Source organism: Sorex fumeus, unplaced genomic scaffold (assembly GCF_029834395.1).
Source record: "Sorex fumeus unplaced genomic scaffold, SorFum_2.1 ptg000058l, whole genome shotgun sequence".
Classification (NCBI taxonomy): domain Eukaryota; kingdom Metazoa; phylum Chordata; class Mammalia; order Eulipotyphla; family Soricidae; genus Sorex; species Sorex fumeus.
The window spans coordinates 21497632-21515314 of NW_026606115.1; the positions used below are offsets into that span (position 1 = coordinate 21497632).

Here is a 17683-nt window from a genome sequence, read left to right on the forward strand (position 1 = left end):
ACAGATGACTGGTTAAAGGACCTTTGGTTCATTTACATAATAGAATACTATGCAGCTGTTAGAAAAGATAAAATCATGAAAGTTGCATATAAATGGATTGATATGAAGAGTATCATACTAAGTGAAATGAGTCCGAAAGAGAGGGACAGACATAGAATAACTGCACTCATTTGTGGAATATAATGCAACTTAACAGGAGACTAACACACAAGGATAATAGAGATAAGGGCCAGGAGGATTACTCCATGGCTTGGAAGCCAGTCTCTCATGACGTGGGAAAAGGCAGCTGGGATAGGGAAGGGACCACCAAGTAAATGATGCTTGGAGGGCTCACTTGGGATGGGAGAAGTGTGCTGAAAGTTGACTATGGACCAAATATGATGGCCACTTAGTACCTGTACTACAAACCATAACACCCAAAGAGAGAGAGAAAGAGAGAGTAAAATGGAATATGCCTGCCACAGAGGTGGGGTCGGGGTGAATGGGTGGTAGTAGAGATACTTGGAACATTGGTGGTGGAGAATAGCACTTGTGGAAGGATGGGTACTCAATCATTGTATGATTGAAACGTAATCACAAAAGTTTGTATGTCTGTCACTGCATCTCATGGTGATTCATTAAAAAATGAAAAAAATGAAAAACCCCCATTTCATCTGAAATCCTTATTTAATGTTCACATTGGAAATGTGCCTCAGGGAATCATTACCTAAGTGAATTTAGTAATCGCTCTGGCACTCATCAACCTGTAACTCACTCTTCCTAAAAATGTGCTTCTTGTTGTCAGGCAGAAAGACAAGATCATTGCTTTTAGGGCATGAATCCACCATTTCCAATCCACCTGCATGTTGCAAAAAACATCCATCTCTTAACGTGTCACTTTGTCTCATCTGATTGGTCTCCTAAATTTTGGTTAAAACATAATAAAACATAGTATTTCTGAGTAAGAATTTGCAAGCTACTGGGGCTGGAGTGATAACACAGAGGGTAGGGACTGCATGTGACCAACCTGGGTTTGATTCCCAGCATCCGATATGGTCCCCCAAGCACCGCCAGGAGTAATTCCTGAGTGCAGAGCCAGGAGTAACCCCTGAGCATTGCCGAATGTGACCCCAAAACAAAAACAAACAAACAACAACAAAAAATAATTTGCAAGCTTCAATGTGGCAACTATTTGGTTGCCAACAGGTTTATTGTAATGTCTGTCGCAACATGAGGTTCTAAAGTGCTGGTATAGTCCAAATGTCTGAAAGAAAGCTCAAGTCCTCCTCCTTTCAAACAGCAAAGTTCTTTATCTCTTTTTATCATTCATAACTACAACTTTACTTGAATAGTTTTAGATTAAGAGATAATACAAAGTCAGTTCTCATAACTAAAGAGATGGATCAAATAATGCACCATCCCTGTATCTAAAATGTTTACAAATATATTCCAATTTGTTGCTCTCTACCTTCTCAAAAGCAAAATAACCAAAACAAAAAAAAATCCCCACAGTGCCAGGTATTGTACCTGTGTCCAGTGAACTAGAACTATACAGCATATTCAATTCAAACATGTAATTACTATGGCTACACTTTGCTATTTTATATACATGTCAGAAAACATTGGGTCTAGGCTATAGATATTTGTGTGGAGTGTCTACTGTTGATAGGGCAATCTAGTCCCAGTCTCCTGGTATCTCCCTCAGAGTGGCTGCTCAGGTAGAAGGTGGAGTCTGTGCTATGGCTTTCTCACAAGCATATACTGGAACTTGACTGGGGAGCGTGAAGGTGGAAAGAGTTGCACCTGAAGGTTCTTCAACCCAAGATGCATCTGGGCTCCTTCGTGAAGCTTTTCAGGCTTGGTAAGCACTGTTTTGTGAATAAAAGACTTACTATTTGTGGCAACAGATTGAACCTGGTTTATCCACTTTTAAGGCAAGTCTGAGGGGTCTATGCCAGAAGGCAGGTAAATACATGGACACTGTTATGGCATCGTTTCAATTCTCCGTCCTTATATAAGGGCTCAGTTCTGAAAGACACTAATCTCATTTCTCCTTGGATTCTTAGCCAGTATAGGTATTTTGGTGTCTAGCAAGGAATAGATGACCACGGAAAGCTGGCCACAGACATCACACCTGAAGCGCCTGTCACAGGTTGCAAAGCAGTTCCCAGTGCTGGTGCCAGCCACATGCACAGCATAAGATGAGCTTCCTCATAGGCACTTCTAGCCTCAGACACTATCACCCTGGCACAGACTGTCAGGTGCTCACGGTGGGCTGAGTTGTCAGTGAAGTTTCCTTACATTCATATAGGGCTCTTTCACCTCAATTTCTTTATCTTCACCTTCTACCTCTGGGTCTTTGATTCCAGCACCAGCTGGTTCGTCTTCATGTTTCTCTGGCTCTTCAGCTCTATTTTCTGGTTCTTCAATCCCAGTACCATCTGGCTCATCGGCATCCCCAGTGTGTTGTTCCACCTGTTCGCTGGGCTGTTCAGCTTCACCGTTTGATTCTGCAGTCTCCTGGTCAGGTCTTTGGGCTTCTCCACTGGGCTCAGCAGCCTCCATGTTGGACTCAGCTGCCTCCACCTCTGGCTCAGCAGCCTCCACTTCCTGCTCTGCATCCTCTACATTTGACCACGAATCCGCAGAACTTCCCACGGAACCAGAACATTGGCTTCTACTTCCTGGGCTACTTCATGAAGCTTTTGATGCTCGATGAGGACTGTTTTGTGAATAAAAGACTTTCCACGGTGGTCCTTACATTCATAGGTCAGCAAAACTCTTCTGGTGGTGTCATTTGATTGGTCTTAGCACAGGAATTGATGTGAACCTTTATGGTTGTAATTGTGTAGCTTTTTAAAATTTATGTATGTAATGCTTATTACAAAGTATGAGGCCCCACAATGATCAAATCTTTCTTTTACTTGTTTTAAATCTCCCCTAACCCTTGGATAAAAATTCCCTATAGATAATGTTAAAGACATGACCTCTGAACTCTATTTGATTACTAGAATTGAGTATTGAAAGTAGAGTAGAAAAACTAAGTAAACAGGTAGAGTTGAATAACCCTGTCTAAAGTATACTGAAGAAAGGAATATTGTCTTATAACTCACTGTATCTCTAGAACTTAGCAAAATGCCCATCACAAAATAAAAGGTAAAGGTAAAGGTAAAGGCCCTCCCGTTGATCATCGATTTGCTCGAGCGGGCCCAGTAACGTCTCCATTGGAGACTTTGTTGTTACTGTGTTTGGCATATCGAATACGTCATGGGGAGCTTTCCAGGCTCTGCCCTGCGGGCGAGATACTCTCAGTAGCTTGCCCGGCTCTCTGAGAGGGGCAGAGGAATCGAACTCGGGTCGGCCACGTTGGCTGCGTGCAAGGCAAATGCCCTCCCGCTGTGCTATCGCTCCAGTAAATATTTGTTGAATGGATCAATGTCTAACATATTACAATATTTCAATGACATGAAGTGAGGTCAGAAACACCATCGTAAGGGTGTATAAACATGAAAATACTTTTTCTACAATTTTTATTTAATTGACAAAAAATCCAATTACAATGTTCGCTAATTTTAACAAATAAAGGACTAAATAAAATGTGTTCAAACATTGATTAGGCAATGAGCCACAGATAATACAGCAGGTAAGGTACTTGCCTTGCATCAAGCCAACCTGGGTTTGATCCCCAGTATCCCATATGTTCTCCTGAGCACTGTAAGGAGTAGTTCCTGAATGCAGAGCCAGCAGTAACACCAAGCATTGCCATGTGTGACCCCAAATTTTTGTGAAAAATTGATCAGGCAATTAACTAACATAATTGAATCAACTTTGGATTATTGTGATATAAGTAGTTTTCAATCAGAAATAGAAATAAAATGCAGTTTAAGTTTGATGATATATGGTATCATATATGGTGCAGGCATATACAAAAATGTGGTATGTTGATGCACTTTCTGTTTTTTTTTAATTTTTTAGTCGCAATTAACTGTGCTCAAAGTATATCTCTGGATCTTTGTTCAGATATCACTCATTACAGTGCTCAGAGGACCACATGTAACACCAGATTGAATCTGGTTTATCCATTTGTAAGGCAAGTACCTGACCCACTCTCTGCTCATATGTCTTATTTTTTAATAAGAATATAACATAGTTTTTTTCTGATATAGTGAAGTATGACTTGGAATTTTTTATTACTGATTCTCACAGATAATTTAATTTATTTGTGGTACACACACAGACCCCTCCCCACACACACACACCAAAACGACCACCACCATCACATTTAATTCCTTAACTTAAAAGAAAATAAATTCAAGTGGCTATTTTTGTAAATATGGCTTTTGGAAAATGTTAACTTTGAATTGCCTTTAGTTTTAATTAGATTTTAAGCCTTCATTTATAACTTACAATTTGACAAAAATTAGGAGTAGGAAGGAAAAGAAATAATGCTAAAGTGTTAGCAACCATACTCAATTAAAGATGAATAAAAATAACAATAGCATTCAAAATCATGATATCAGTGTAGAAATAGAATTGGATTCAGGGATTCTATATATACATAACATCTCAGTAATGTCTTTACTCAGTAAAACTAAGTCTACTATTTGTTATTTGTTTTAAGATAATTACTCAGTTTTATGAGTGTATGTATGTTTAAAAGAAAAGAATAATTATGGTAATTCTACTGCTAGTGAAATAGGGAGAGCAATGCTACCTCGTAGAAACAGTTTTATTGAACAAATTTCAAATACACGGGAACTCTACTCATATCAAACTTTTAGCTGATTCAAGCTTCATACAATCATTTCAGCACTTTTTATTCTTTGCTTTTTTTCATATTGATTTCAATTAAGTTTTGCCTCTGAGAACCTAAGAAACTTGAATTGTGCTTATTTTTTCACTAGAGAGTTTGCCTCAAATGTCTTCTCTCTGCTTTTACCACAAATCCATGGGGTTATATGAAACATCATAACCTATTCTTTCTAAATATTCTAAGAGTGTAAAACTTTATTGCAAATATCCATAGTAAGAATGTTTTTAACTTTCTGTACTGAATAACTTTTTTTTTATAAAGAAAGTCATTAGTTTGGAAAGGAAGTATGCTGGGAAGCAAGCCAGTGATACTGTCCTCTTTTCTTGGCCAGCTTCCTCCTGCGGCTGTTTGTCCAAAGACTGGGCTGTCTGTGAAAATACCACTCTGGAATACTTAAATTCCTGCTAGTTTTTCTCCCTGGAAACATTTTTGTGAACCCCAATTATAAATTGATTATTATTATCATAAAGACCTTGACCAACTTATAAATTTTGAAAATATTCTTAACTAAATCTATTTGAGAACTGGCAACCTACTCTCACCATTTGAATAAAATTTTAAAAGTCTAATGACATTGGAAAGCATTCTGGTTGTATCTCCAACTGTGATATCCCTTGGGTTAAAATAAAAAAAATTAAATGATAGAGTACCAACTTTGTCACCTAAGCATTGTAAAATATGACATTTGCAGAACAACTATGCTAATATGACATTTCCCTTTTATTTTTGTCACTTTAATGTGGTCTGACAATGAACCAGGAGAACTTTCCTTGAAACCTTTGGTATTTGACCAAGTGCCATGAGCATATCCATTGCTTTCTAACTACTGTCATTTTTCTCCCTCTTGGTGATGAATTCAAGGAATAAGTCATGGTTCTCCCGTTGTTCATCGATTTGCTCGAGTGGGCCCAGTAACATTGTGAGACTTGTTACTGTGTTTGGCATATCGATACTCTATGGGAAGCTTGCCAGGCTTTGCCGTACAGGCAAGATACTCTCGGTAGCTTGCCGGGCTCTCTGAGAGGGGCGGAGGAATCAAACTCGGGTCAGCCATGTTTGTTGTGCGCAAGGCTAACACCCTACCCGCTGTGCTATTGCTCCAGCCCCAAGGAATAGGACAGATCGAAAATTAGCAGATTCCTATTGCACCACCATGAGTAAAACACAATGCTCCCTATTTAAAAACATACTTCTGTGAATATGCTGTAACACATTACTTTAGTATGCCCACCTACTTTTTTTTTTCTCTTTCCAAATAATTACCCTCCCTGGACATTAGATATGATTTAGCACAGCACTCAGGTACTTTCTTCTAACTGTTGGCTTTCCTTAGTTAACAAAATTAATGCAACACCACTTATCCTACAAGTGAACCTTGAAAGTTGAATTTGTTTTCCTTATGATATACAAGAAATAAATACCCACTCAATTTGAATAAAGAATATATTATCATTGGGTTGAAATAACTAAACAAATTCATAGGTGATTCAGCAAATTATGGCCCTTGGGGTAAAACTGATTTGCTGTCAGCTTTTGTAATATTTTGAGAGTTAAGAATGGCTCCTACAGCTCAAAATAGTTTCTTTGATCAAAAGAATAAATATATTTAATGAAATGTAAAAATTCAAAATTCAGTACTCATAATTCATGGCCATTAATGTATTAATATAAATGTACTCATATATGTATATTTGTGTATGTCTGTGATGTATACATTACATATGCATGCATACATATGGAATGTAAACATCACACAATACCTGGCAGTTGCCATAATCTACCTGCTCCTTCTCCCCTTCATCCTCCTCCTACTCCTCCTACTATATTATTACTACAGCAGTTTAGTATTAGTGACAGAGCCACAAAGTCTAAAATATTTACAATTACAATAAAGTTTGTTGAATTTGGTTTAGTAATATTTAATTAAGAAAAAATCTGCAATAAGTGGTCATTGCTCCTATATAAAATAATACAATTTCAAATACTTAGACCAATATAAAATTGACCATACTCTTAGAAAACAAGACTACCAACCAATAAGATCAAATACATGTGTCAACCAGAATAGTGATTGATTTACATATTTTCACTAATGCCCTATATAAAATTATATCTTTTTATCTTTTATTTTTATCTTTCTTGCATTTCTTTTGGGATATTTAAAATAAAAATGATTGAATACAGTCGTCTCCATGATCATTTACACATCTATGTGTAACATTATTTTCACTGTTTTAAAATTTAATATTTAATGGAAAATTAGTCATTAACTTTACTAAAGTTCTCATCACAGGATTTCTGTAACTGTTCTAAGGTTTTTGAATATTTGCTTAAGAGGTTATTCCTAACATAATGAGAACTCTCCTCTAGAATACATAGATCAGATATTTCTCATGATTTGCAAAGACTTCAAAGTTCTGCAATTTAACTCCGTCATACAAATGGCCTCTTCTCTACTAGCATTCCCATCTCTTCCTCCTACTCCCAATCACTATGATGCTCTCCTCACTGTCTCTTGAATGAAGCAAGCTCATTCCTGTCACATGACCTTTCAAGTGAACTTCTTCCTTTAAATAACTCTAAGTGAGTTATCTAGATTGTTATCTAGATTGTTATTAGATTCTTAAATAGTTGACCACTCATCATCCCCCACTTACTTGGTCAACATTCTGCTTTGTTTTCACCATTAAACAGTCTCTTATTTTATAAATGTAAATTTTTTTCTCTCCACACTAAAATGTTTTCATGACTCCTTTTTCTTTGAGTCCTCAAATATCTGCAGTTCAAAAAAAACAAAATAGACTATCTTGTTAAAAATGAATGTCACTCTATAAAAATTTTGCTGAATATATGATTTGGATGTCTATTACTGAGTGAGCTTTCAAACCAGTATTCTATAACTCTGTTGCAACCAGAGGAAAATTAAAGGAAATAGTCTTAACTTTACTTGATTATAAGTACTTTACTTGATTATAAGTAAAATTATAATCAAGTATTTTATTTACTTAACTTATCCATATTATTTTCATGTTTATTTTCTTTTTGTGTAATTTTATTTTATTTTAATTGAAGCACTGTGATTTACAGTTACCAAGCTTTCTTGATCTGGTTTCACTCATACAATGTTACAACACACATCCCTCCACCACTATACATTTCCCACCACCAATATCCCCAATGTCTCCCCTGATACTGTAAATAACTAAAGGTGCTAATGTATAAAAGGGAACAGTAATGAACAGTAGAGATGAATTCCAATGATATACCATAAGAAGGTGTTCCAGAAGATGAACTAGTGGGAAATGCTCTTGGGGGCAAAAAAACTAGTAATAGTGTTCTGGAGTGTCAGACAAGTGGTATGTTCTTATGTAATATATTAAGGGTAGATATTCGTGGGTGATGAACTGGTGGGAGGTATTCTATGATGGTATTATAATGGAAGATAGTTCAGGGTGATATTCAAAGGGTATAACTCCATGTCAAAGAGACAACTCCTGGGATAGTAAAAGTGGAAATGGAAAACATTAAAGGATTTAGGATAAATTTGAAATTGGAGCTGGCATGACTTGACAATGATCTGCTATTGTAATCATTGGCACTGATTTGATTTCTTGGGATTAATTCTAAGGTTTAGATATATAACCATAGATCTCTTTAAAAATATGGTGAAAAGAACATTAGTGGTTTAAACAATAAAATTAACTTCTGAAGGAAAAGAGGTAACTCAGGAGATCAAAGAGATACTACAGTGGCTAAGTCACTTGCCTTGTTTAGGATTGACCCATTTTAAATCTCATGGGCACATATAGTTCCCCAAGCACTACCAGGAGTAATCCTAGAGCACAGAGCCAGAAATAAACCCAGGACACCTAAAGAAAGAGGGGTCATGCTTTAAATAAATTGTACTATATAAAATTTAAAAATATTTTACATATCAAAAAAATTATCACAAAACTACCAGGTAACCTAGCAAATTGGGGTAAGATATTTGCACATCATCTATCCCCTTAGAAGTTAACATACAAAATACAGAAAGAATTGCACATTAAATAACAAGCAAGCAATTTCCCCAAAATGGGCAAAGGAATTGAACAAGACATTATTCCAAAGAAGACATACACCTGGACTGTAGACATAGAAAATGCTCAGCATCAGTTCACACCTGTGATAATGCCCTGTTTCCAAATGACTGGACAAAATCTGCCTCTGTGCCAGACACTATACTTCTCTCTCTCTTTCTCTCTTTCTTACTCATGTTATCTCTCTTTTATGTTGCTTTTAGGACTGTGTTTCACAATACTGTTATTGGAAGGGCATCATTCATATCATGCACTGAGTTTTGCAGTACTGTTATGAAATGATATCATGCATCTACCCTTTCAGTACACAATTAGTGACTATTTACAACTACCATTGTCATAGCTGTCCCTTCTCTGTCCTAACTGCACTCCCCTTGCCCATTTGTGGCAAGCTTCCTGCCATGAACCTATCCTTCTGGCCTTTGTTTCTGCTGTCTTTGGGTATTATTCACATACTACTTTTTTATCACTATCCCACAAATGAGTGCAATTGCCTATGGTCCTCTAACTGTGATTTCACTTCACATGATACTCTCCATGTCCCTCCATGTGTAAGAAAATTTCATGGTTTCATTTTTCCTTAAGAGCTGTATATTGTTTCATTATGTGCCATGGTTTCTATATACACTTATATTTTCTCTGGGACTCAGAGTTTTTATTTTATTTTTTACAGTTATAAATAACTTTATTTGTATAACTTTCAATCATACAATGATTGAACACACATCCCTCCACCAGTGCGTATTTTCCAACAACAATGTCCCCAGTATCCCCCCCCCCCCTTCCCAACCATCCCCTTGCCTCTATGGCAGATCATTTCTCCCACACTCTTTTTCTCTACTTTTGGGCATTATTATTTGCAATATAGATATTGGGAGGTTATCACATTTTGTCCTTTATCTACTTTCAGCACATATCTCCCATCCCAAATAATTCCCTCAACCATCATTGACTTAGTGATCCCTTCTCTATTCCAGCTGCCTTCTTCCCCGGCTCATGAGGCAGGCTTCCAAACATGGAATAATATCCCTGGCCCTTGTATCTACTGTCCTTGGGTATCAGTCTCAAATAATGTCATTTTATTTTTCACAAATGAATGCAGTCATTCTATGTCTGTCCCTCTCTTCCTGACTCATTTCACTTAGCATGATATTCTCCATAATCATCCACTTATACAACTTATAAGCAAATTTTCATGACAATCCTTCCTAACAGCTGCATAGTATTCCATTGTGTAGATGTACCAATTGTGTAGATAGCACAGCAGGTAGGGCATTTACCTTGCATGCGGCTGACATGGCCGACCCGAGTTCAATTCCTCCGCCCCTCTCAGAGAGCCCGGCAAGCTACCAAGAGTATCTCGCCCACATGGCAAAGCCTAGCAAGCTCCCCGTGACATATTCCACATGCCAAACACAGTAACAACAAGTCTCACGATGGAGACGTTACTGGGCCCGCTCAAGCAAATTGATGAACAACGAGAGGACAGTGACAGTGACCACTGTGTAGATGTAGATGTTTCTTTAACGAGTCATCAGTTCTCAGGCAGTTGGGTTGTTTCCATATTCTGGTTTTGTTAACAGTGCTGCAATGAACATAGAGATGCGGATGCAATTTCTACTGTGCTTTTTTGCACCCTCAGGATATATTCCCAGAAGTGATATTGTGGGGTGATATGGAAGCTCAATTTCTAGTTTTTGAAGAAATGCCCATATTGTTTTCCCAAAATGCTGGACCAGTTGGCATACCCACCAACAGTGAAAGAGCTTCCCTTTCTCCCCATATTCACACCAACACTGATTGCTTTTGTTCTTTTGAATGTGTGCCAGTCTCTGTGGTATGAGATAATATCTCATTGTTGTTCTGATTTGCATCTCCCCAGTGATTTGCTAAGTAGAATATATTTTCATGTGCTTTTCAGTCATCTGCATTTCATTTTTGAGGAATTTTCTGTTCATTTCTTCTCCCCATTTTTTTATTGGAGTTGGAGGGGTTTTTTTCTTGTACAATTCTACTAGTGTCTTGTATATCCCACTCAAGTGTTCTTAAATAAACTTCTATAAAGTAGTTTTCATGACTTCATTTTTTCCTAGTGACTGCATCGTACTCTACTGTGTAAATGTATCATAGCTTCTTTATCCAGTCATCTGTTCTTGGTCACTTGTAATGTTTCTAGATTCTGGCTTTCGTGAATAGTACTGCAATGAACATAAGAGTGCAGATGGCTTTTCTGCATTGTGTTTTTGGGCCACTATGTTATATTCCCAGGAGTGGTATTACTGGGTAGTACAAAAGCTCAATTTCTAGGATTTTTTTTGAGTACTGTCCATATTATTTTTCAGAATGACTGTACCAATTGGCATTCCCACCAGCAGTGAATGAACATACCTTTTCACATCCATGCCAGCACTTGTAGATTTTTGTGATGTGTGTGACTCTCTGAGGTCTGAGATTATTAGATTTGCATCTCCCTGATAATTAGTAATGTAGAGAACTTTTTCTTGTGCCTTTTGTCTGATTGTACCTCTTCTTTGAGAAAGTTTTGATTCATCTCTTCTCCTCATTTTTAATGGGGTTGTATTTTTTTCTTCTAAAGTTCTACCAGTGCCTTATAATGCTTGGATATTAACCCCTTATCAGATGAATCTTGGATAAATAATTTTTTCCAATTTTATGGGTTGTCTTCATACTCTGGTCATCATTTCCTTTGAAGTGCAGAAGCTTCTAGGTTTAATATAGTCCCATTTGTTTATTTCTTCTTCCACTTACTTGGTCAGTGGTGTTTTATTTTTGAGGAAGCCTTTACCTATAGTATGTTAGAGAGTTCTTGCTATGTTTTCCTATGCACTTTCTGGACTCAGGTCTTTAATCCATTTTGATTTTAGTGTATGAGGTTAGAAAGTGGTCTGAGTTTACTTTTCTGTATGTGCCTGACCAGATTTTCCAGCACTGCTTGTGAAAGAGTCTTTACTTGCTCCACTTCATGTTTTTTGCACCTTTGCCAAAGATTAACTGATAAAATACCCATGGTTCTGTCTCAGGCTATTCAAGTATCTTGCATTAATCTGAGGGTCTGTCTTTATTCCAATACTGTACTGTTTTAATTACTACTGGTTTGTAGTACCATTCAAAGTTAGGGAAAGTGATACTTCCCATCTTCTTTTCACCAAGGAATTCTTTATCTATTTGTTTTCTTTTTTAAAAAATTTGCTTTAGCTATTTGTGCAGGTGAATGAGACCAGTTGTAGTTACTGGTTTTGGCATATCGAATACACAGCGGATAGCTTGCCAGGCTCTTCCGTGCGGGCAGAATACTCTCGGTAGCTTGCCAGTCTTTCCGAGAGGGATAGAGGCTTTTGGGGTGACCTCTAATCACCCTTGTAGGTGTTACCATATTTGAACCCTATCAAATATGGTACGACAATTCCGGAAGATGGGTATTTAGTGTGTTATGATGTGTTGCGTGGCCGCTTGCCGCCGCACGGGTCCGGAAAGCGTCCTGGAATGTGGCGACGGCTGGGTAGTGGAAGTAGTGTCGAGAGTGGAAGTCTGCCAGTGGGGTATTTATCTGGGTAGGGTGGGTCTCCTGTGCACAACTCGATCCCTGGGTGGTTGATGGAAGCAGACAGGGCAGGGTAGGGTGGGGCTCCTGATTAGAATCCCTTTGTCACCTGTGGTGGTGGGAGCAAGCAGAGAAGCTCTGTCCCTGGGTCCGCCGAGCCTGGAGTCCAAGGTCTCAGAGAGTTCCGCTTATCTTGTTCTGTGGGTCTTCAGTCGTGCGTGGGTCTCGGCCGGAGCTGCCATGCGGGTCCGGAAAGCGTCCTGGAGTGTGGCGACGGCTGGGTAGTGGAAGTAGTGTCCACTAAGTTCAAAAAGAGAACTCCCAGAATGACCACCAACTGGGAACTCTTTGGTACTATTGCGGCAACATGGGAAGATGCCATTGTTGACAACATTGACGAGGAATACGATCGACTGGTTCAGCACCTCCATGAATGTGCGAGGAACGCCAAGAGAGAGATAGCCACAAAAAATCGCCTATCTTCGAAAACTCTTGAGCTAATTCACCAGCGTGGTTTGGCGCATGCCTCAGGCAACCGCAAGCTAACGTCCGAGCTCGCAAAGCAGTGCAGAGATGCGATCAAGGAAGACCTCAAAGAGAGAAGAGCAGAGGTACCGGTAGATGTGGCAGAAGCCGGGAAAAGTATTCGTAACGCCCGCCTGTCCTTCGCCAACTATAAGACCAAGATGACTGCCCTCCCACGTCCTGATGGATCCATCACATCCTCCAGAATGGCAATGGAGAAGATTATCCATGACTTCTACTCAAATCTCTTCGATAGCCATGTCCACTTGCCGACATACCAAATTCCACAGGATGGATATGTCGTTCCCAACGTTCTCCCTTCCGAAATCCGACACGCCATTTCGTTGGTAAAGAAACAAACAACACCCGGCCCAGACAAGGTCAGATCTGAACACCTGAAGAACCTGCCGTCAGTACTCATCAATACACTGGCTCGGCTCTTCACTCGCTACCTCTCTGAATGCAAGGTTCTGTCCCAATGGAAAACCAGCAGGACCGTACTACTGTTCAGGAAGGGAGACATCCACGACATTGGCAACTATCGCCCCATCTGCCTATTGTCTGTCATCTACAAGTTGTTCACTCGAGTCATCCTGAATAGGATTGGCAGAACACTAGATGAAGGACAACCATACGAGTAAGCAGGGTTCCGCAAAGGATTCAGCACCATCGACCATATCCACACAATAACCAAGCTCATTGAGGTTTCTTGGGAGTTCATGATGCCGCTCTGTTTAATGTTCATTAATTTAAAGAAGGCCTTTGATTCTGTTGAGACGGAAGCGGTCATTGAAGCCCTAGCCAATCAGGGCACTCAAGCCCAATACATCAGGATCCTCCGTGAGCTGTATTGCGGATTCACTACCAGGATCTCACCATTCTACAAAGAAGTGATCGTTGATGTCAAGAGAGGGGTGCGGCAGGGTGATACCATTTCACCGAAACTCTTCAGTGCCACCCTCGAGAACATGATGCGACGACTGGAATGGGAAGGAATGGGAGTGAAGATAGATGGTCGGCAACTACACCACCTCCGCTTTGCTGATGACATTGTTTTAATAACACCAAACATCAGCCAAGCGGCACAAATGCTGGCCGACTTTGACCGTGAGTGTGGAAATGTAGGACTACAGCTGAATCTTACGAAGACAATGTTTATGAGAAACAGCCTTGTTCCTGACGCCCCATTCGCTCTCAATGGAACGACCATCTCCGAATGCAACAGCTATGTCTACCTAGGTTGAGAGGTCAACATGACAAATGACCTGGCACCCGAGCTGCGCAGGAGGAAGAGAGCGGCTTGGAACGCCTTCAAGAACGTCGAAGAAATAGCTAAGAGGACGAAGAACCTCCGGCTCTGGGAACATCTCTTTGATTACACTGTTCTTCCTGCATTAACATATGCCTCAGAGACCTGGGCCCTACGCAAACAAGATGAGAACGTTATTCAGGTCTCCCAAAGAAGAATAGAAAGAGCTATGCTTGGAATATCATGTTTCACTCAAATGAGAGAAAGAATCCGGAGTTCTGACATCCGTCGACGATCAAGAATCAAGGACGCTGTCTCATTTGCCAAGGCGTCGAAAATCAGATGGGCTGGTCACGTAATGAGATTTAAAGACGACCGCTGGACTAGAGCTATTACCGACTGGATTCCACGGGATGTCAAAAGACCGCGTGGCCGCCCACCTTCCAGATGGGCAGACTTCTTCATGAAGATCATGAACGATCGGTTTGAGGCCCTTCATGTTCCCGGAGCGAACAGATGCCATTGGGCTACACTAGCACGCGACAGGGACAAATGGAGACGTTACTGGCGCCTGCTCGAGCAAATCGACGACTAACGGGAAGTTAAGTGATTAAGTAAGTGATTAAGTGATTTGTGCAGGGGGTTTTGTTCCATATGAATTTCAGAAGTGCTTTTTTTTTTATCTAGTTCTTGAATTCATCCTAACATTTTCCTGTCATCCATTGGTTTATTTTGGATCGTTTTTTCCATCTTCTCTGGAGATTTTCTAGTCCTCATCTTGGATGTCACTTATTCTGTTCTTTGCTGTTATGACTCTACTGCTGAGGCATTCCCATGAGTTTTTTATTTCACCTACTAAGTTTTTCAGATCAGTCATTTCTGTTTGTAGTTTCCTCACTTCTGATCATGTTTTATTGTTGGCTAATTCCACTGTTTCTATGAACTCCTTACACATTCTCATCAATTCTCCTTGAAATTCCTTATCATGGAGGATATATAGCTTGTTATTACTGGTTGAGTCTTCCAGGCTAGTATCTTCACTCATGAAGCCCGGTGGGGTACTATGTTGCTTTACCATCCGTGACCTTGCAGTCTGGAGTTGTTTCTAGTGTGCTGTTGTGTAGTTATATGCCTACAGTTAGGATGTCTTAGTATATTTATGGTAAGTCATGGAAAGGTGAAGAAATGCGCAGCTGCTGAACAAAGCAGAAACTCCCAGCTCTTCATGGGGAATCATGCCCTGAGGCTATCCTGAGAAAAAGCAGGGCAATGGACACTGCTGAATTTCCTTAGTTTTATGTGACTGGGGCTCTAAAAATGAGTTTCTTTTTGAAATTCAAAGCAATTTTCATGCGTAATATTTGAGAACTATTGTCTTAGTGATAGAATATGACATTTTTAGTTGAAGATCCTTAGTTCCCCCTTTAATAATTCGTATTACCTAACCACTTTGATAATCTACAAAATAGTCATAAATAAAGCTACCCACTGTGTAGGTTTTAGTGAAGCTTCAAGTTGAGAATAAATGAACCTAGAATACTGTAAGCACTCAGTGGACATTCACTAGTACTGTGAGGAGTATTACATTTTTTATCACTACAACCCTTGTTGTTCTCCTCTTTCTGCTTTTTCTCCTTGTCATCATTATCAGGAAAGGAAGAGAAAAGTGAAGCTAAATAAATGGGAGTGATGAGAAGAGGTAATGTGAGTACTTGTTATATGTCAATCAACTTGTGCCTTAACATGTATGTATTAGAGAACCATAGAAAAGATTTAAGAAGACGCATTATCCCTGCTTGATTAATTTGGCTATGGTAAATGTTACTCAGTGGGGACCATGATTATCTGGCTCTTTGCAGAAATCCAAAATCATTATATGATTTTCATAACCAGCTATAGAAAACAAAGTATTTCACAATGCATTTTCAGCAATTCTGATTGTTGGGGGGAAATTTTAAACAATAATTGTGCATCTTTTGTCAAAATAATTAATGTAATCAATGTAGAGAAAAGTTAAGTAGAAATCATCTGCCCCACAGGCATTGGGAGGGGTGGGGGTATATTGGGGTTCTTGGTGGTGAAAAATGAGTACTGGTGAAGGGAAAGTTGTTTGATCATTGTATGACCGAGACTTAAACCTGAAAGCTTAGTAACTTTTCCCACAGTGATTCAATAAATAAATATAAGAAAATAAATAAATAAATAAAATTGTGGGGGAAAAAAAGTAAGGTGGAGTTCATGCCCAATTCAATCAGCTAATCAGTGGCTGAACCAGTGGCTCACCAGTACTCCTATATGAAAAAAAAATAAATACAAAGAACTAAGACTCTTCATAGAAAAAAATATACTTTGAATTAAGTTTAGGAAAAGAATTAATGTCTGGCAGAAATGACAGTATAAAGAAAGCTTAAAGACTTAGGTCCATCTATTCATACCTTGACTCACAGCTTTGAAATTTATACTTTATTATTGCCAAATTATCAAGTGAATACTCTTGCTCTGTGAACATACTCTGTTAATTATTGTGGCTAATATTAAAAAGAATTTATGTACTTCTGTAAGGAGCTTACAAAGTATTTGTAGAAATAAGGCCTAAATACAAGAAATCACTAGAGGGCAATGAAAGACAAACTAGAAGCAAGCAATAGAAGAAATGTGTTAGGCTAATAGGAGTAAGAAAAGTGGTATTTTGAAAATAAATAGTCCGAAGCACAGATAAAAACAGGGTAAGTCAACAAACATTATCATATGTATGAAATTAGGAAATACTATAGTTTAATTATTATGACACCCTCCTGATACTTATAAGGTATTTTTAAAAAATATTGAGACATCAATCTTGCAGACTCGCAGTGACTTCCAAGACACTACTAACTTAGAATGCAGAGATATTTATATAGCATAATATAATTTTGTGTTAAATAAAAAAATCTCCCATATGTGTTCATATGTTTATAGGAAATTGCGTGTGTGTCTATCAAGTTTGGAATATTTATTTGTGTGTAGTGATAGGTAGATGGTTATGATAAAGGAAGTTAATGCAGAGTAATAGGAAGGGGAAAGATGAATATAACATGCTTTTTCAATTTTGTGCAAGTGCTTAAAAAACAGAAACAAGAAACTAAGGAATAATAATTAAATCTTGAAGCAAAGAGGAAATATTTCAACAAAACTTCATTGGATAAAACACAGGGACACAAAAAATCAAAATCAAGAATTATAAGAGATCCTTCTATTATACACTATTTAATGATTATTACAGAATTCTAATGTATAAGTAATAGGAAATCAATAGCCGTATCCTTGCATATCATTTTACTTATTTGTATAGAAGCATACATACAAAATAATGGTTTGTCATAGAAACCTGTGTAGTATGTATATTCTTATATTCCTGTATCTCTCAATGGAATGAAGTATAGGATACAGATAGTCTAGGTCTCAAGTTTGTCATAAAAAACCTGAAATGATTATTT

At 38.5% G+C, this 17683-nt stretch overlaps 1 pseudogene; it reads right to left on the reverse strand.

The window, feature by feature from the left end:
* Nucleotides 1–2001: 2001 nt before the first annotated feature.
* Nucleotides 2002–15285, reverse strand: LOC130034137 (paternally-expressed gene 3 protein-like; annotated as a pseudogene).
* Nucleotides 15286–17683: the final 2398 nt, after the last annotated feature.